This window comes from Elaeis guineensis, chromosome 3 (genome assembly GCF_000442705.2).
Source record: "Elaeis guineensis isolate ETL-2024a chromosome 3, EG11, whole genome shotgun sequence".
In the NCBI taxonomy this organism is placed as follows: domain Eukaryota; kingdom Viridiplantae; phylum Streptophyta; class Magnoliopsida; order Arecales; family Arecaceae; genus Elaeis; species Elaeis guineensis.
In genome coordinates, this window is record NC_025995.2 from 119,813,683 (window position 1) to 119,832,769 (window position 19,087).

At 38.4% G+C, this 19,087-nt stretch overlaps 2 long non-coding RNA genes across 11 annotated transcripts; one reads left to right on the forward strand and one right to left on the reverse strand.

Moving 5' to 3' along the window:
* Positions 1-4,995: 4,995 nt before the first annotated feature.
* Positions 4,996-12,426, forward strand: LOC105040524 (uncharacterized). 10 transcript variants are annotated; one of them, XR_003800157.2, is made up of 5 exons: positions 4,996-5,651; positions 6,631-6,747; positions 9,204-9,480; positions 11,695-11,760; positions 11,857-12,083. It is a non-coding gene; the product is annotated as an uncharacterized lncRNA (long non-coding RNA). The 10 variants fall into 10 exon arrangements; XR_831150.3 differs by lacking the exons at positions 11,695-11,760; positions 11,857-12,083 and adding an exon at positions 12,216-12,426; XR_012140185.1 differs by lacking the exon at positions 11,695-11,760.
* Positions 12,427-15,290: 2,864 nt separating this feature from the next.
* Positions 15,291-18,438, reverse strand: LOC109505641 (uncharacterized). The gene is made up of 3 exons (XR_012140187.1): positions 17,465-18,438; positions 16,845-17,273; positions 15,291-15,794 (listed from the first exon to the last, which is right to left on the reverse strand). It is a non-coding gene; the product is annotated as an uncharacterized lncRNA (long non-coding RNA).
* Positions 18,439-19,087: the final 649 nt, after the last annotated feature.

Genomic DNA, 19,087 nt, shown 5'->3' on the forward strand with positions numbered 1-19,087 from the left:
TCCACTGTCGAGCTCTCTCCACTCCCCGGTTCACTTCAAACTTAGTCCCCTTTAATAAAGTAGCAGGTACTGTCCTTTTTTTAATTATTACTATCAGCTGTGTTCTTGTCTATCCAAATGGCCAACATTGCCCCACAAATTGTTCTGCAGTGCTAAAGAGACCACCGTCGCTAGTTTTGTCCCTGTATTTGAACCTGATGCCAGAGGAGTAATCACTAAATCTAGTCATCATTCGACACAGTTTTTAAATATATATATTGATATGCTTCACCTTGTCTAATCTTGACCGCTGGCTAATCTCATCACGGCTATTTAGCTTTCAGTAAGTCATTACTCCTGCAGTGCATACAAAGCCATTCGTCAATGAAGAAAATAACCAGTACTCTTTTTTTTCCGGTTCCCGTGTGGTTACACTCTGGATCACGAGTAACAATAATACAACGCAGCAAGAAAAATGCACGTAAATATGTTAGCAATATGGCAACGAAGATATCCTTGAAAATATTTGGGCAAATGGTAGAAGATTAAAGTCAGTCTGCATAAAATTGGTGATGTGAATGCAACTACACGAAGGGCATTATGCATCTTCTTTTTCTTTAGCTTGTGACAAACAAATGAAGGGTCCTTGTCATTGGTCACGCCTAATTTCGGACAATCAAACATAAAAAGAGTTGGGCTCCAATACGAAAAGAATCTCGCAGGTGTTTGGCAGTTTTATCCTTTGTCGGACAAACACCCTGTCTCCATTGCTTGGCTACCTCTATCCCCTCCCTGAATGGATCCTACTTCCTCTGAACGTTACACGATGTGTTGTACTTGGTACTAGGCAGGACCTCACATATTCATTTGCGTGCTTAAGCCCTGGCACACTTCATGCTGGGCAAGACATCGTAAAGTCCAATCACAAAGTTACATTTAATCATGCTGTGCCTGTCTAAACCCTGCTGACAATGGAGGATCCTACCAAAACGATTAATTTAAAAATATTATTTAAATTTTTTAATCTGTATGAGTCCTCAAAATTTTTCCACCTAGTGCATTAGAAACAAATAACCATAGATATATGGCTGACCTTTCAACATGCCATGTTTTGGACTCACGCGGCATGTCCAAGAGATAAGGCATATCCCAGGGATAAGCTTATACATTTAGCACTTCTCCTATATATTTTTGATGTAGGGGTGAAATCAAATCGAGCTGAGTCAAATAATTAGGCATTGGAGTTTGATTCAATTTAAAATAGTAAGATTTGAAACTCAACTTTAAATCGATTAAATTTTAATATCTCAAGCTCAAACTTGACTTGATGAAAAAAAGATGAAATTTCAGATCAATTTGATTTGACTCAAATATCACTCGGACCATGATCGAGATTGAGTTCAAACTTGAATTCGACCATTAAGCTATTAATAATATATATATATATATATATATTCAAATTGAGTTCGATTAGCTTGTAAGCAATTTGACTTATTTGTATCTCTATTTTAAATAAATCAAATCGCGCCAAGCAGATGTGTTTTTTCTTTTGCTTCTCACTTGGTGTGCTCTCTACTCAAATTGAAATGGTTGGGCAAAAATTCATAAAGAAAATGGTGATAATCCCGTATGCCTCAAGTGAATCTTTGAGACTTATTAACAACCATGATTGCAAGCAATCTTGAGTCCCATTGATCCAGTGGCACTCTTTTTGAGCATGCTTAAATATTAGGAAAGGAGGAAAATAGTTTGAATTGTTGTCAAGTTAGGCTTGAATAACAATAATCATGAAATTTCCCTAAAGAAAAACCATGTGACTATCCGAATATAACTATGGAATTATTTTAGATAAGAAGGATACAATAGTTCAAGCGAGAGGGGGAGTAATCCGGCAATCTGATTGTTAGCATTATTAAATCATAGAACAAACATAATGAACGTAATAGCCAACGAAAAGAAGAAAAGGACCATTTTCTGTTAGCTCCGTTGAGGCAGTCCTCATGTAAATGGTTTAACAATGCTGCGGACTACGCCCCTATCAGCTTGCTGCTTTGTGACTTTAATACATATATTTATACTACAGCCGGTATTTTGGTTTAACAAAGAGGGGGATAAAATCTGAACAGCTTAGACTGGGATTACTTATATGCGGTGGATCTACGAGCCGATTATCTGATCATCAAGGGTGATTCTGCGATAGTGATTACTTAAATTTGCAGATGCATGACGGAAGGTGCTGCTCATGCCTTTCTTCAAGATATCACGGCCTCGTTGATTGGGTATACAGCACTGGCTATAGATATATTTTTCAGAAGATGAATACCGCAGTGGACTGGGCGGCTGCATTTGTAACAGAGTACTCCGAAGATACGCTCTGGTCGAATTTGAGCCTTACTAGTCGGTCTTTGAGGAATATTTTATTTTCTGATCTTTCTATATGTATTCACACAAGATTTGCATAAATATTTCATTTTTATCAAAAAAAAAAAAAGTAATAAAAAGAAAGATCATAATATGTATACAGTCTTATATTCTTATTGTGTATTGCTAAAATGAGCTATTCTCCCATCATGTATCAATACCGATTGAGAAAAAGTTTTTCAAAATATGGCATTATGATCTTGATAAAGTTTGGATGACGGGATTAGGGATGGCCATGGATCATATATGATTGGATCAACCAATATCCGTACTCATTTTATTATGTAAAAAATCCATATCCATATCTACTCTATATCTATCTCAAATCAAATAAAATAGAGGATATAGGTTAGATCGAGTCGGATCAAGTATACCCACTTTGCTCGGATCAGATCGGATCCCACACGATTTTTGAGAACAGTTTACATAACTCCTCATTTCGATCAACAATCACAAATCCATTGTAATTAGAAGAAACCCCTCCAATCTTCTAATAAAAAATTCTCAAATCCATTGCAACCAGAATCTAAAAAACCCAAAACCCCTCCGATCTCTTAGGGTGCTCTCCTTCCCTGTAAATCTCCGAAAAAGAGAATGAAATGAAAAAGAAAAGGAAGCAAAAAGCAAAAAAAAAGAGAAAAAGATCAATCTATGAAAGAAACCCCTCCAATCTTCTAATAAAAAATTCTCAAATCTATTGCAACCAGAATCTAAAAAATCCAAAATCCCTCTGATCTCTTAGGGTGCTCTCCTTCCCTGTAAATCTCCGAAAAAGAGAATGAAATGAAAAAGAAAAGGAAGCAAAAAGCAAAAAAAAGAGAAAAAGATCAATCTATGTTTAATTTTTTCTGTCTTTCCTTTACGTATGCCTGCAGGAGTCTCAATCGGGTGGAGGCTTCGAGCGGCCGAATTCATAAGCTTAGACAATGGTTGAGATTTTATTGGAGCTGTGAAGGACACCACTCTCCTCTTCTCCTCCTCTGCTGCCAACTAATGGTCCTCTAAGCCACCACCTAGCAATCCTTGTCAAAGCCCTCAGAGCCCTGCCATCTCATTGCCCTCCTGACCTTTGATCATAGCTCCTATGTCGCCATCGCTGCTTGCATCTCCACACTTGTTACCCGTCTTTGCTCCACCTGCAACCCCACCATCACCCGTAAGTCCCTCTTAGCCCTCCACCATCTCCTTGCTCACGGTGCCTTCATCCTTCATGACTAACTCCTCAAACAAAGAAGATGATGGCTAAGGTTCTTAATCGAATTGGAGGCTTGGGGTGGCCAAACAGGGAAGATGATGGTCAGGTTTCTCATCGGGTGGGAGGCTTAGAGCGGTCGAATAAGGAAGATGATGACTAGGGTTCTCATCCGATGGGAGGCCTGGAGTGGCCAAATAGGGAAGCTCAAATGATGGCTAGTGTTTTGTATTAGAAGCAAGATATATATATATATATATATATATATATAGGTGGGATATATCATTATTTGTATCTGATCCTAATCCACTTCAAATATTTTTTTTTTAAATTCATACCCATTTTGGATTTTAATCTAGTCGGGTATCTAACGGATTGGACAAAAATGCCATCCCTAGATGGGATTTGCTATTTTTATTTGCTGCTTGTAAATGGGAGTGTTATAACTAATTTAATGTCCAAGTAAGGATTTATAAAAAATTCTTATCAACAAGATAACGTAAACTCAATAAATTTGTCAAACTTTGTTGAATTTATAGATTTTTTTAATTTTTGATTATGGATCTAAAATTAAGTTTCTCGACTATTTAATGGAAGCTTGTAAAAAATATGCTTCAGCTTCACTTGAAATGTATTTTCTATTAGTGGATTGTCTTTGAATGCACATAGATTACTTTATTTAATTTTATTTTAAAAATTTATAAATAAAAAAACTTTTCTATATAATTTTTATTATATAACTTTTATTTGAATATAATTTTTATTTTTTTGAGTGTAATTATTTTTTGTAATTTGCTTTTTGAGATATTTGAATCACATATGCTACTTGCTTGTAATTCAGATAATGAAATGAGGGCGGTCTTATTTGTAATTCACTTTCAACGAGGGACCTGTACATAAATTATCTCGCCGTTGCGTCGGCAGCCTTGCCGTCTTGTGTCGTCTATCACTTGCGTCAGCAACACGCAAGGTAAGGCTATAATATCCGGACTCGGTTCCTTACGTCGTTTCTTCGAACCGGAGTTCTCTCCCTCGGTCTGTCTTTCCGAGTCGCGGCCATGGCGTCCGAGGGTGAGGGTAGGGGGAGGGGACTCCGATCTTCTACAACGTAGTCCGTTCCATCTCCATCGGCCCCTGGTCGGACTTTCCCCCCTCATCAACCTCCGCTCAAGGCCGGTCCTGATATTTTTTAGACCTAGAGCTAAATAAGAAAAATGGAACTTTCTCTATTAAAAATTAATATACTTTAAATATTAATTATTATTAAAAAATTAATCTACGTACAATAATTTTCTATAGATATATTCGTTAAGCCGTATATAAAATACATCATTAATCTATTTAATTATTTTTTTTATTATAATAGTGTAGAAAATCATCCTTGCATCTTATTGGAACATCGATACAAGGTCTAGGTCTGGGCCTGGGGCGGTCGCCCAGTTTGACCTGCCCCAGGGCCGGCCCTACCTCCGCTGCGGCCTCTGGCGCACTCCCCGCTTCGCGGCCACCTGATATTTTAGTCCTCCGACGGCCACACCAACGAGTGGTCCTTCGGCACCTCTCGCTTCAATCTCCGCGTTGCCCACCTCGCCGGTAGTCTGATCCACCGCCGCTTCCCTTCTTTTCCTTTCTTTTTCTTTCCTTTTCTCAAGAAACCATGGAATTGGTGGGTCTTTTGGTGTTCGTCATGGATTTCTTGGAAAACTAGGCGTTCTTGTCGCTTTGATTGGATTGTGCTGGTTTCCGTTTGGAATTTGGGGCTGTTTACGGTGAGAGGTTTCAAAGGGGAAGAAAGATGGGTTTTCTTTTATTTAGGGCATCGACCATGAAATGCTCCAACTCTAAGCGGGAAATGGTTTCCGGACGGCGTAACGAAGACTATACTGGACTTGCGATTTTACTGTTTGGATTTGGTAGGACGCGAGCAGAGTATTATAGTTGATCCAACCCTTAGCGGGAAACGGTTTCCAGATGGCATAACGAAGACTATAATGGATTGCGGGTTAAACCGAGCAACTGCAAGAATGTCTGAGGAAGGATGAAGAGATAGTCAATTGATGTATGTGTATATTATATTTGTCAATCGGGTTCTTGATTTAATGCTTTTTCTTTTCTTTTTTTCTTTTTTTGTTTTATTCTGTAGAAAGTTTGTGCTTTACAGGCATTAATAGTCCCCATTCCCCCCCGCCCCTCAGTATTTTTTTTTTATTTTTTATTTTTTAAAGGCTCGAGGGAAAATAGCTTGTTCAAGGTTCACCATTTGATCTTTTTTGTATGCTGGTTGCTTTCTTTATTTCTTCATCTCTGTGATTGATAATTTTCTTATTTACCGTGATCTTGTCCTATTTTAATGATTTCAGTGTTGGAAGGCTTCAGTCGAGTTATTATGTGGTGGTTTCTTTGTTTCTTTCTTCCTTCATTTCTGTTATGTGTGTGATAAATTTCTTATTTCTTGTGAGAGATTCAGTATTGTGCTGTTTTACTTGTGTGATCAATGATTTCAGTGGTTGGAACGCTTGAATGGAACTACTCAATGCTTCTCCTCTCTTTCTTTCTTTTATGTATTCGATGGATACGTTATTTCTTATGAAAGATTCGGTCTTGTGCTATGTTGCTGATGTGTTCCGTGATTTGAATGTTGGAAGGGTTGAATGGAATTTATTCTATTGCGGTTCCTTTTTTTTTCTTCTTTCCTTTCCCTGGTAGATAGAACCCTTCTTCAGATCAGAACCTGTTAATGGCTTTTGAGGAACAGTATACGTGATTCTTAGTTAATGGAAGCAATTTTCAGCGTTATTTAGATTTTAAGTTTACTATCAAGTTATTTGAATTTTGAAGCAATGCTGTATATATATTTTTAATTAGCTAGGCCAGTATGGATTTTTAAAGCAAGGCTATGGATGTTAAAGTGTAAAAATATTGGATTAAAAAGTGATTATTGAATGCAATCATACTTTTGCTTAAATATTCTGTTGTGCTTGTTTTGATTTCCTAGCCTTTTTTTTCTACTTTCCAACTATCTGTTCTCTCCTCCATAGGCAGTACTGAACAAAGTCACACCACTAGTCATAGCATTGCTGATGGTGATGCTTTGAATGGCGTCCAACATCGGATTTTACAAAAGTTTCTGCTGGCGACACAATATCTATTGGCAGGTTTGATATCTTCATACTTTGATAAAGTTACTTCATCTATGCAGTTCTTTGTTTAATTTGTGTCTAGAATTGTCCTGATGGATAAATCTGAGCTTGCATTGCCTCCGTTGGAGTTGGAACCCTGTAGGGGGGAGACTAACAGAAAGGAAAACTATGCATTTCTTTTCATTTGTCCTTAGTTGTTTTTACCTATAATATTACATAAAAAAATCTGTTATCTGCTTTGTTTTGCATTACTCTCTTTTAATTATATGTATGCTTGCCTTCTTTGATTGTCTTGAAATGCTAAGTGGGAGAATATGAACTCTATTTTCTTTATAGTTGGATGCAGTCTTTCCAGCTCAATAACTTTGAAAAAGATTCTTTTGCTAAAGTTCCCCTGATCTTTTCCTTGTCAAGCATTGCTGCCCCATAAGTGCAGTTATCATGTGCTGTTTTCCTACCATGTTTCTTGGAACTCTAGTTTATATGTTGTTTTGTCTCTACAACTTGTTAAAATATTCCCTTTAAAATTACGAATTCATACCAAGCTTTATTCTTTTTGTTGTATATCATGTTCTGTTTGCATGCATCTGTAAAGATCATCTACTTGATAGGACTAACATTTGACTAACAAATAATAATAGATTATTTTATTTATAGTTCTTCCTCTTAAAAATTATTTTCAGATTGAGCAAGTCATGAATTTTAAGTATGGCTAGAAAATGAGAGACTATATGTATCTCTTTATCATTATGGCCAGTGTGAATGTCTTGTGTCTTTCCATGTCATAGGCATCAAGAAGAAGTTATCTTCAAGCATAGATATGTCTCTAATTGGCCAAAAGTTATTGAAGTGAAGAGATTATTAAGTGCTATGTTATTGAAACATTGAATAGTAGTAAGAGAAACATATTCAAAATTATTAATGGAACTAGCTCATCATCTCAATGATCTAGTGCTGAAGCTTGTAGTGATACCTCATAATTTCACCTAATAGCATTAATTATTTTGTGCTTTTTCTTGAAGATTTTTAAATCTATATGTATTGCCACCTCATAATTTTCACCTAATGCTATTGATTATCTTGTGCTTTTCTTGAAGATTTTTAAATCTACTTGATAACTTTATTTCATGGTCAGAAATAATTTTTGTTTAGCTTTGTTCTCTTAACTAATAAGTATGTCTATTTTGTAACAAACTAATTATTTTGGTTATATAATGAAGAAATGCATGCATATATGTGTCAATATGACAAATAAATGCATGCATATAGGCATCAATGGAAAATATCATGTCCTGGTTCCACAAGGGAAGAGAACTAGGACTGAGGTTTTTGGCTTCTGGCTTCTGGTCTCTCGCCGTCCATATTTTCTCCTTTTGGTATGAAAAAGGCTAGAGATCACCTGCCAAATCCTATGTGGAAGATGATGATCGGCTAAGCAGTATGTGAATGATACTACCCACACACCATTCGCTGCACCAATCCTCAACTATCTCATCAGACTAGTGAGCTGAGTGGTGAATGAGCGGCTTATTGGTTGTAGTTTTCTTTAGAGAAATCAAATTGATATCAACTGAAGCCACCTAGCCTAATCATCCCACAATAAAAAATAGATATTTTGCCACGTTCCAATAGAAATGTTGATGGATATAACTTTACCAGAAGAAAATTAATTTTGTAAAAGCAGAAAACTTATGGTGTCTCAAGAGTTAAATTTCCCCATGGTTTGTCATAGGGTTGGAAATGGGCGAGCCCATTTGAGATGCTTTGGGCCTATCCCAAGAGGGTTCAGGCTCGGTTGCGGAGTCCTAATAGAAATCTGATCCAACCCGAATCTCAGCTCAAAGACCAACCCAGCCCACCCTGTCGCCTAACCCATCACCTTGTGTACCAAACTATCTCCCCACCATGTGCTCCTTCTCCGCCTCCATCTCTCTTTCTCTTTTGCCCCCCCTTGCTCAACCCAGCCTTCCCTTTCCTGCTCCTGTCCATCCCCCTCTCCCGTTGCTCCTTGTCTCCTCCATCTCCTCTCTTTCCCTCTCTCTCTCTTTCTCTCTCTCACACACACACACTCCCTCCCTGTGCCCTAGCCCTCCCGTCCATCATCTTCCTGCCCATTCCCTTCCCCCACAGTTCCTCCCCACCTCTCTTTTAGCATAGGCTATTAGCTAGCATACCTATACGGTAAACTCTACTCTTTAGCAACATGGTTAGCATGCTTTTTTTTTTTTTCCCTATGCACGTGGTGGTGGTCACATTTAGCATGACTTGCTCTTTGCCTGTGGAGTTCACTGTGAGAAGTTCTTTGGTCTTCTTCATGTTATGAATACTTCTGTTCATAAGCCTTTGTCCATTGTAGTTGATACCTGATGTGATCTTGTTCACTTGAATGTATTTGGATCTGTCAGTGACATGATTTCTATTGCTTTTAGTTTGTAGTCTTTACTGTCCGGAATTTCTGTTTATTCCCTCAGGATCTTTTGTTTGTGGCAACTCTTTCACGTACACAAATATTACCACAGGGGACGGTGGAGATGAGGAGTTCTCTGATTTACATTTGCAAGTTTGCAACAAATGCTCATCCCATCTAGAGGAACTCTAAAGCAGCCAAGCAGGTTTCAGTTTTCTCATTAGACAGAGTATCTTTGTTCAGTATGACTCCTGATGTCAATTTTTCTTAGATGGCCTGCTATGCCTTATTGTCTTTTGTAAAGCACTGCTGAGAGAAACTGATTTTGTTCTTCATTCAAGGTAAATTTCCTGTCCGCTGTTAGATTAACAACCAGAGTGGCCATGATTGTTATATAAACTGATGATACATTTAAAATAATATTCTGGGATATTGAAATTCATGTTTTTTTGTCAGACAGTTCATTTCAGTGTATTAAGATTTTAATCTTGTACTTTCTCATTTTGTCTTGTTTCTTGCAAATTTGCCTGGGTACCTCTTTGATATGAAGGTCATGCTGATATTGTTTAAAATTACAATTGCCTCAGCGGCTGCATACATGGTTTACATTCATCAATTTCATGACATATAAAAGCTCTTTGCACAGGCTTTCAAAATATCAAACTTTAAAGTGCTTGGTGAGAGATAGACAGACACAACAGAATTGGGAGGGTAATTGCAATGCATGTACGAAGTACTTACATGCCATCAAGTGTCAGCTAGCCTCTTATTGTTCTCTGCTCTTGTTTCATTTTGTATCACTGATGGCAAATTGAGATGAGTGCTAAAACTCTAAGATGCTTATTTCTCTATTCTATAATAATCTAAATTACTGGGGATATCAGGAGACATGTCCCATGATACCAGCACAATCTTCACCTTGCTACAAGAGGTGAACGTGCCAATCCTGTGACAAGGAAGTGCTAATTGCCAACTTTACTAGAAATGGAGGACTGTGTGATGAAGGCCATATTTATGGCCGTCATCTACAATTGAGGACACCTTTGTTCAAGGAGGGTGGTCTTGAAGCTGAGTTGTTATATATGCTTCTAGAATCAAGAATCAGTTATGATATAAATAGCATTGTTTTATGGTCCTATTATAATCGGGATGCATCTGACTGCGCTTCATCTTTTAATAATGAAAATTTTTGCTTGCAGTTTGTACTATTTTTCAGATTTTTCAAGTTCCCTTGTAGAAAACTAGAAAAAGCTGAACTGCTATGCTGTTTTGTACTATTTGGGGTAGGTCTCAATATAGTACTTACTGAGGATTAAAGCTGTGCTCTTGAAACGGAGATAATCAATATAGAAATGCTTGTTGTCGTATTTGAACTGCCCAAGCAAGATCACAGTATTATATCTTATTGTGATATAAAAATCTCAAAATTAGTAACTTGAAATGTTCTCAGTCATAGAATAGAACTACTACTAAAGAAAAGTATGGCAATGACAAATTTTCAGGTTACTCAACCCATTCAGTGTACTTTGTTGAATTTGTTTTTATGCTACTGATCTGAAGGAACAAACTTTCAGGGAGGCAGAATCTAAATGCTTGGCTATGCATATTGAATTTCTATAATTGCAAAAAAAATGTTGCAACGATAACTAGAAGTTGTATTTAGATCATATGGTTTTCGGTAATGTTACAACCATTCCCATGGAATGGTTTTTGGAACAGCCAAGCAATCAGTCTTCATGATGCATGCATGATCATGAAATAAATGATCATTGCCTGGGTTCTCTTAAGAAGCTTCAATGCAAGTGCTTTAAAACACTGGAAGTTGGGGCATGTCGGTTTTGTGTCTAAGCATACTTGTGCATTAATAAAACATTACAACATGTCCAGTTTTCTGATCCTCAACAATTTTTTTAATTTTCTCATTCCTTTGAGGAAATTCAGGACCTATAATTTATTGTTTCTTATATATTCTGTGACAAACAGAATATGACATGATGAGAACCACCATCAAAGTGGCGTTAAACATGATGCATGGTGTATGAAGATGCCATCAAATAAAGTTAGGGGGGAAATGGTTTTTTTTAGGAAGTGCATAATTTTCTGCAGATGTTGAAGCATACAGGATTCATTTCAACATAAAATAAAAAAGATGGCTTCTATTCTTCAGCTTTCACTGCTGATGTTCTGCTATCTCTACTTCAACTTCTCATTTATATCCTTGCTTATATTCTTTTAGAATTTTTTGGACAGAGATGTACAACTGAATCTCATCCTTTTAGGGTGTAAAAGCCTGTAAAGGAAAGCTTATGAGTGATACTGTGTGAAAACATTGCCTATCTGGCTTTCCTTGCATTCTCAAATCCTTGCATTACAGTGCTGTCTGTGTAGTTCCTCTTTTTAGAGTGAAGTATGACAATCTGGTAACTTTTAGAACCCTATTTCTTCATATAGATGATTAGGTTAGTTGCTCTCTTTTTATGCCATTTAGTATGAAACATCTAATTTCCAGTTCTATGTTAGTTGTTTGATTTAATTCTTACCCTTTATCAATCCAGGTTACATAATTATTCTCAGATGGTCTCATATGGAGTATAGATTTATGACCTTTTTACATTATTTAGGTAAGAAGTTATAAGAGTCATCCCGCACAGAACACATAAGTCAAACTATAATCAGTCAGTATGGTTTGCACTGAAAATTTTCTTCTGTGATTTCAGAAGTAACTTCTTTTGAATTGCTGTTACACATTTCCCAATGTGGAGTTTAGACGTATGATGTTTTTACAATATTTGGAAAGACTAAGTTAAGAAAAGTCATCCAGCACAGAACGCATAAATCAAACTATGATCAGTATGGTTGCAGTGAAACTCCTATGATTTCTGAAGTTGCTTCTCTTGTAAATCTGTCACACATTTCCCATGTAATCAATACCTGTTTCCAGCAATTCATGTATCTTTGTTTTCAGTTCGTAGTTCGGTGTTCGGGATTTTACATTTATGTACAGGTATGGATGAACTACCGGTAACTGATATATGCCACCTATTTTTTTTCCTTTTAAATGTTCGCTCTTTCTCAGGTACTCATGATTAGTGGAAATATTTGGAGAGAATGCATGGACTTCACTCAAGATGTTACCTTCGTGATGAGAACAGTCTTTCACGGCTCTGTTTAGATTTTTTAAATGTGATTTTTGCTGCCATTTAGCTTGAACGATATAACTCCACTATTTAAAGTGGTTCTTGAATGCATATGCATGCGGTCTCTTGAACCTGAAAAACTAATAGTACTTCATGTGCGAAAACGTGTGCGCTTCTGGATCCTCCAATTCAGTGCGACTCTTAACTAAACCACTGAGCGACTGCCATATGTCTGCGTGGCAGTGCCTTCACGATTCTTGACCATTGAATTTGTAGCGAACTTCCAGAGAAGTTCATGCATGTCTTAAAGCGAAAACAATGTACCTTGCACTAGCTAAACGGAGTGGTGTGCCTATAAGAAGCCACATGATTGGGTGGAGTCGTGAATTTGCCTAATAGAGTGCGAGAAAGAGATGCCTGGGCCCAATAATGCAAGCCTTAGTGGGCTGTTACTAAGGCTGGAAATAGGTTCAGGCTGATCCGATGGGCTTTGGGTCGGCCTGATTGCAGGTCGGGTTTCGGATTAGATCCAAACAAAATTAAATTGTGATTAAACTCAGAAAGAGCTCATTTCATTTTCGAACTGGGTTGGGGCCTACTGTTTGCTCAGTCTGGGCTCGAGCCCAATTGCAAGCTTGACCTTAGTCTGAAATTGAAGCTTGAGCGATGGTGGTTGCCCATAAGGAATTCAGGGGCTTCGGGATCGTTGAAGCCATCATAGATCTCGACGAAGAGCCAGTGGTACTCTGACTAGATCATGTGGATCCGGTCCTCTCCAGCCTTTCCATGGGCCCATTGGAGATTCTCCTTGGCGGTGGCAGTCGGAGGGGGTTCATCGTCGGGTTTGCTCTATCGGGTGGTGAAGCTTCAGAGGAGGACTACCCAAGAGCATTGATTTTTCTTCGAGAGGCTTTATTGGAAGAGGGATGGTTTTTGGAGCCTTTATGAGATGCCTCGGCTTTTCTTATTCACAGCATCGATCGGGCTCGAGAGTGCCTACCACTCGATCGGCCTGGAGAGAAAGAAACCCTGATTGAGCGCCCCCAACTCGGGTCCGCTACCCTTGCTAGAGAGTTAGAGGGGGATGGTCGAGAAGGATCCAAAGTTCTGGAAGTCGTTGGTATGTGATCGGCGGCGACGACGGTGGGGGTGTCATAGATTAGGAGGGGGTGGAGGAGTTGGTAGAGATGGAGGCATCGAAGATGATCTTGAAGGCGGTGTCGGTGATGGCTATAGTGGAGGATGAGGCAGTGGGAGTGGGCGGGCGTGGCGGAGCACACGTAGCAAGAGTGGCCTAGGCTTCATCTAGTGGCCCTGAGAATTGCGGTGGTCCAATAGTCTGATGGCTAAGCAATTCGTTTCAGGCTTGGGCCAAGCAATGTCTCAGGCTGGTCCAAATGGATTCAGGTCAGGTTTGGATCTAGATTTTTATACATTTATTGGGCCTAAGCTCAGCCTTAAGCTTAAAAATAATTCTCAAACTAGGCTCAGATAGGGATAGGACCTGGTCTGGTCCAGCCCAGTTCCACCCCTGGCTGTTATTATGTAGTCTAGATTTGAGTATCGGTTGCAGGTGTCTAGGATAACTTGGAGGATACGTGTAGCATAGGTTTCAGTTGAAGCTTTACCAAGGTTTGGGCCTTGGGAGGTGAGCACGGATCCCCCACGGTGCATGTGTGGCAACGCAAGGACAATGCAAGGTATGGTACACTCATGGATGCCGTCCATCGTGGGAAGGATGGCCATCTGACAACTTGCGGTGTGCATTGCATGACTCGGGCTCATGCGCAGCCATCTATTCTGTGATGGATGGCATCCACGGGTGCACTGCATCCTGTGGTGTTGCGCCGCCGGGATCAGGGTGTTGCAAATATGAGATGAGCTGACAACATGCTGGTTAACTGGTTAATTAGGAATTTGGACACTGAACTGGGCGCCCAAAGCCTCTTCAAAACTATAGCTTTCTGACGGCAAAACAATGAACTTTGTGAATATTATATTAGCAATATTATGCGTCAGTTAGGGCTTACAGTTCTACCAATGAACTTCATGAACGATATTTTGGTGTTCTTTTTTGCTGTAAACATGCTTTATACACCGTTATCGTGTGTACTTCCCAAGATACTCAGTAAAGCTTGTGTCATTAAAAATAAGACCCCTTTTTACGCAAAAAAAAACCCCTTGATTTTTACTATATTGCGGTTGTATATTATGTTTTTTTATGAGTAACCAATGAATAGGTTGCTGCGTTAAACTGTTAATTTGACAATTAGGCCTAAGGGCGCGACTCTTTTTTATGCATTTTCATGACATGGAACTTAATTTGTTCAAATAACAGTTCCATGCTGCAAGTTATCAAGGGATCTAATTGTTTCCATTTAGATTTTATTTTTGCTACTCAGGAAGATATTTGCTTAAAAATATTTGGTTGATAGAATGAATCAAGATATGAACTTGTATCTACATTGCTTATGCAATTCTTAAAAATTTGCTTTGGCTGGGACCACAAAGTCGATCAACTGGCATGTAAATTTATAGCTTCAATTAGAAAGAGGCAGGAAAGGATGTTCTACATGTACTATTTCTACAATGGAAGTGTAGAATTGTTGGAAAAAGTCAAACGGAGTTAGGATTTTTCTTTTCCCCCCGATAAGAGGGAGGCACTGCGATCCAATTTATTAAGTTTATTCCAAACCATACAAACAGAGTTTACATGGAGGATTATAGACACGGATTATTCGGCACTGAAGGGTTAAGAAACAGAAACAGAGACCCTTTTGGAAAAGTAGCTGAGAAGAAACATAAATTGCTTGGGGAACAAAGGATAGCTTGTTGAGTTCGAATTGTCTCTGCTAAGTCTGAAAATGTTTATAACAACTGTGGACTGTACCTAATTTAATTTTGATATTATTTATAACAATTTAAGATCTTATATGAAAAATTAGTTTGAAAGTGTTATTTGGGTTTTTTGGTTTCGTATAAGTATTCAATTTTTTTTTTTTTTTTTTGATGAGTAAATGGGGCCTAGAAAGACCACCTGGCTTTTATTGATCAAGTATGTACAAAGAGAGAAGGAAAGCAAACAACAAATGACAAAATAGAGAGGAGAATAGAACAAGAGAAAACAAAAAAATTCTGCTAAGTACCAACAACACTCGTACTTTCTTCCATGATTACAAGGCTAACAGTAGGATTAAGAAGTGCCAGTAACAGGACCAATAACAGCACATGATGAGGGCATGTTTTGCACAAGTGGGATCAGACACCTCCAGAGGTTTTGGTATTTGTCTCAATCCTTGACGGAACAAAGATGCTGCCAGCTGAAGAACAGATGAAGAATTCACTGGAGAGGAGCGAAAATAGAGCTTGGTCTTCTGAGGAAAACTCTCTTGTTTCTCTTCTTTTAAAATTCCCAACACAATGCCGCCATCAATTGTTCAACTGCCCTCCTTTGAGAAACAGAAAAAATTTATTCACTCTCCACTGTAGCCAAAGGTCCCGAAGTGTAGCTAGCCAACCTGAAATTGTCAAGTGAGTTTTGATTGCAGACCAGATAGACCGGATGAAAGAACACTTTAGCAGCATATATGAGATGGTTTCAGATGAAGCTCCACATAGAACACACCCCATATTGGTCGGCCACCCCTTCTTAGCAAGCACTTCTTTTGTGAGTACTTTGTTCTTCAATACAAGCCATAGAAAAACTTTAACTTTGTTCAGAATGTATGCTCTCCAAACAACCCTATAGAAAGACTAAATGATTCTACTGTTGTTCAGAAAATCATAAAAAGACTTCACAGAGAAGAGACCACTTTGGGTAAGTTTCTAAGATGGGATATCACAAACTCTCGAGGGTCGGATCAAATATAGAATATTGCACAATGGTTGAAATTGATTTTGCTGATCTCTGGTCAGTGGCCTCAATGAAACTCTCCGCTTAATGGATTGCCGCAACCATTGGGAGGCTATAGAGCAGTTTTTCTTTAGAGCCATTGGGTAGAGTTCATAAAAAAAAAAAAAAAAAAAAAAAAAAAAAAAAAAAAAAAAAAAAAAAAAAAAAAAAAAAAAAAAGAGGGAAAGGGAAACATTACCTAGCCAAACACCTTCTCAGAATCGAATATTAGTTCTATTTCCAAAAGTTACTTATCCCCAAGCCACCTTGCACTCTAAATTTACACACTACATCCCAGTTCACAAGATAGTTAAAACCACTCACTTTGTCGGATCCTTTCCAAAGAAATGCTCTTCGCATCTTGTTAATTGTGTGGAGCATCCATATAGAAAATTTAAAAATAGACATGTAGTAGGAGGGGAGTGAGCTCAAAATAGAATTAATTAGTGTCAGTCTCCCTCCATAAGAGAGGAGTTGCCCTTTTTAAAAGACAAGTCTTGTACTGATTCGATCAATGAGAGGCATCCAACACTATTTCGGAAGCTTCTTGTCACACATAGGGAGCCTAAGATAAGTGAAAGATAGGGAACCTTTCTACAATTCATTATACGAGCAAAATTGGAGGCCTCTTCATCTAACATATTCAAGCACACAAAAGAGTTTTTATGAAAATTACTTTTTAGCCCTGAAGATAGCTTTGGCAGCAAGCAAACTCTTTCTTTTACCAGCATAGAAGAGAAGAATATCATCGGCAAAATGAAGGCTCTTGATACTCTAGAAGACCTTTAATGAACCAATCTCCTCAATCAACCCCATTACACCTGCTTGATGAAGCAATTTGGAAAGCACATCAATAGCGAGAATAAATAAAGTTGGGGATAAAGGATTACCTTGATGGAGGCCTCTTTTACATTGGATCCATCTACCCAGTTTACCATTGATGAAAAGCGCCACAGAAGCAAAAGACAATAGGTATCGGATCCAAAAAATCCATTTATGAGGAAAGCCACGAGTGAGGAGAATATCAAGCAAGAAATCCCAAGATTAGAAATCGAATACCTTCTCAAAGTCCAGCTTGCACACAATCCCTTTCGGCCCTGACTTTCTACATTGAATAATCAATTTGTAGGTGCTCAGAAAATTCTCAACAATACATCCACATCAGTGTATAAATGAGTATTCTCAATATAAATATTCAAAATCTATCAAATACATAAATGATATAGGATTAAACATATATCTACATCAGTCTTCACAATATCTGCAGTATATCTTGAGAAGCAGAAGCATCTATACCTGACAAATCTTTAATCTTCGCCCGTATCTTTAAGGAGCCCGGAAGTTTCTTCTAATGGCATAACAATGACCAGCCATTAAAAAGATGGATTCCTCTCAAAAGGGAAAAATAAAAAAGGGTTCACAAACCAATGAATGAACGTGGCTGGTGAGGGGTGGATGGCTATCAAGAAGCAACTATAGAAAGACTAGTTTTTACCCTACCCCTCACCCCTCACCGCAAAAGAGAGAGAGAGAGAGGCCCTTGCTGTCACAAAATCGCCTGACACAAAGCACGTTCGGAGTGATGTAAAAGTGATGAACAATATTTTGGAAGCTGATTTGAGAACGAGTATGGTCCGTATCGGGCAATTTTATCCCTGAGGAGCGTATGGTGGCAAACTTTTAGTTCCGTTTGGGGTCTACTTGGCAGACTTCTAAGATTTGAGACAGCGGTAAGATGATAATGTCAGTAATCTCCAACCTCTACGTAAATCTCCAACCATGCTGCATATAACATCAGCCTCCACCATAAACTGTAGTTTCCACTTAGCAGTAGATTTTTATTTTCCAGAGAAGTGCAGTGGATCTAAATTCTACGCTTCCAAAACTTCTGACCACGAATCTGTCACCCGTTATCGGCACCTGGAACCATATTCCTTTTTCTGAGCAATTTGGATTGCAATGAAGAATTCCACAGTTCTGTGCATGTGATAGCTTCGTTACAACTCTTTCTTTCTTTTTTTTTGACCGTAGCCTTGTCCATTTCTTTGGAGCAGTCTAGAACTAGTGTCCAAATTCTGTACAACTCTGCTGTAGAGAATTAATTAGGAAAACGTTTGTCTCAAGACCAGTATTCTTCTTTCCCTAGAAAGCTGAGGAACATTTTTGAAACAGTATTGTTCCGGGAAAATACCTCTTCCTACAATCACAAGATAATGGTTAGGCTGGATGCCCATTTAGCATCCCGGCAAACCGAATTTCTTGCCTTTCTCTTGCTCCTCATATCCATTGCCCAGTGTTGGAAGGCGGTGCGTCCACATAAAATCATAGGGACGGTGATGGATTATGACTTTGCTCTTATATATTTGCAGTGAACGTAGACACTTCTTTCCCCTTCTCATGCTTATGATGTTTTTTTTACCATCAAGTTGTCCTGTCTATCCATCCATCCCTCTCTCAATCTTTGTCTGTCTATCTGTTTGGTTACCACAAGCAAAGTTGAATCAATGAAGAAAACTGAAAACAAGCAGAGGATGACAAAGGAAATCGTCGTTATGTTGTTAATTCCTTGACTATTGACGTAATTGAGCACACTGCAATTGTGACCCTCAATTGACATGTATTCCCTTTGCGCATGTACTGTAGAGAGCGTTCAGATTCTAATTGAAAGGTGGCATGATTTTTCAAAAAGAAAAGGAAAATCCATTGGCCTAGGTCCTCACCTCATTTCTCTCTATCTGAAATAAAGCAAGAATGGAAAATCCAAAGTAACACGAAAAAATAGAAATTGTGACTGATCACAGACATTAGCCTCATTTGATATATGGCTTGGAGCTGCTTGGTTCCAATAAGAGTCCTGACGACGGGATGCTGCATCACATGCTCACACATGTATGTGGTCCCTTACAAAAGGAGGGGAAG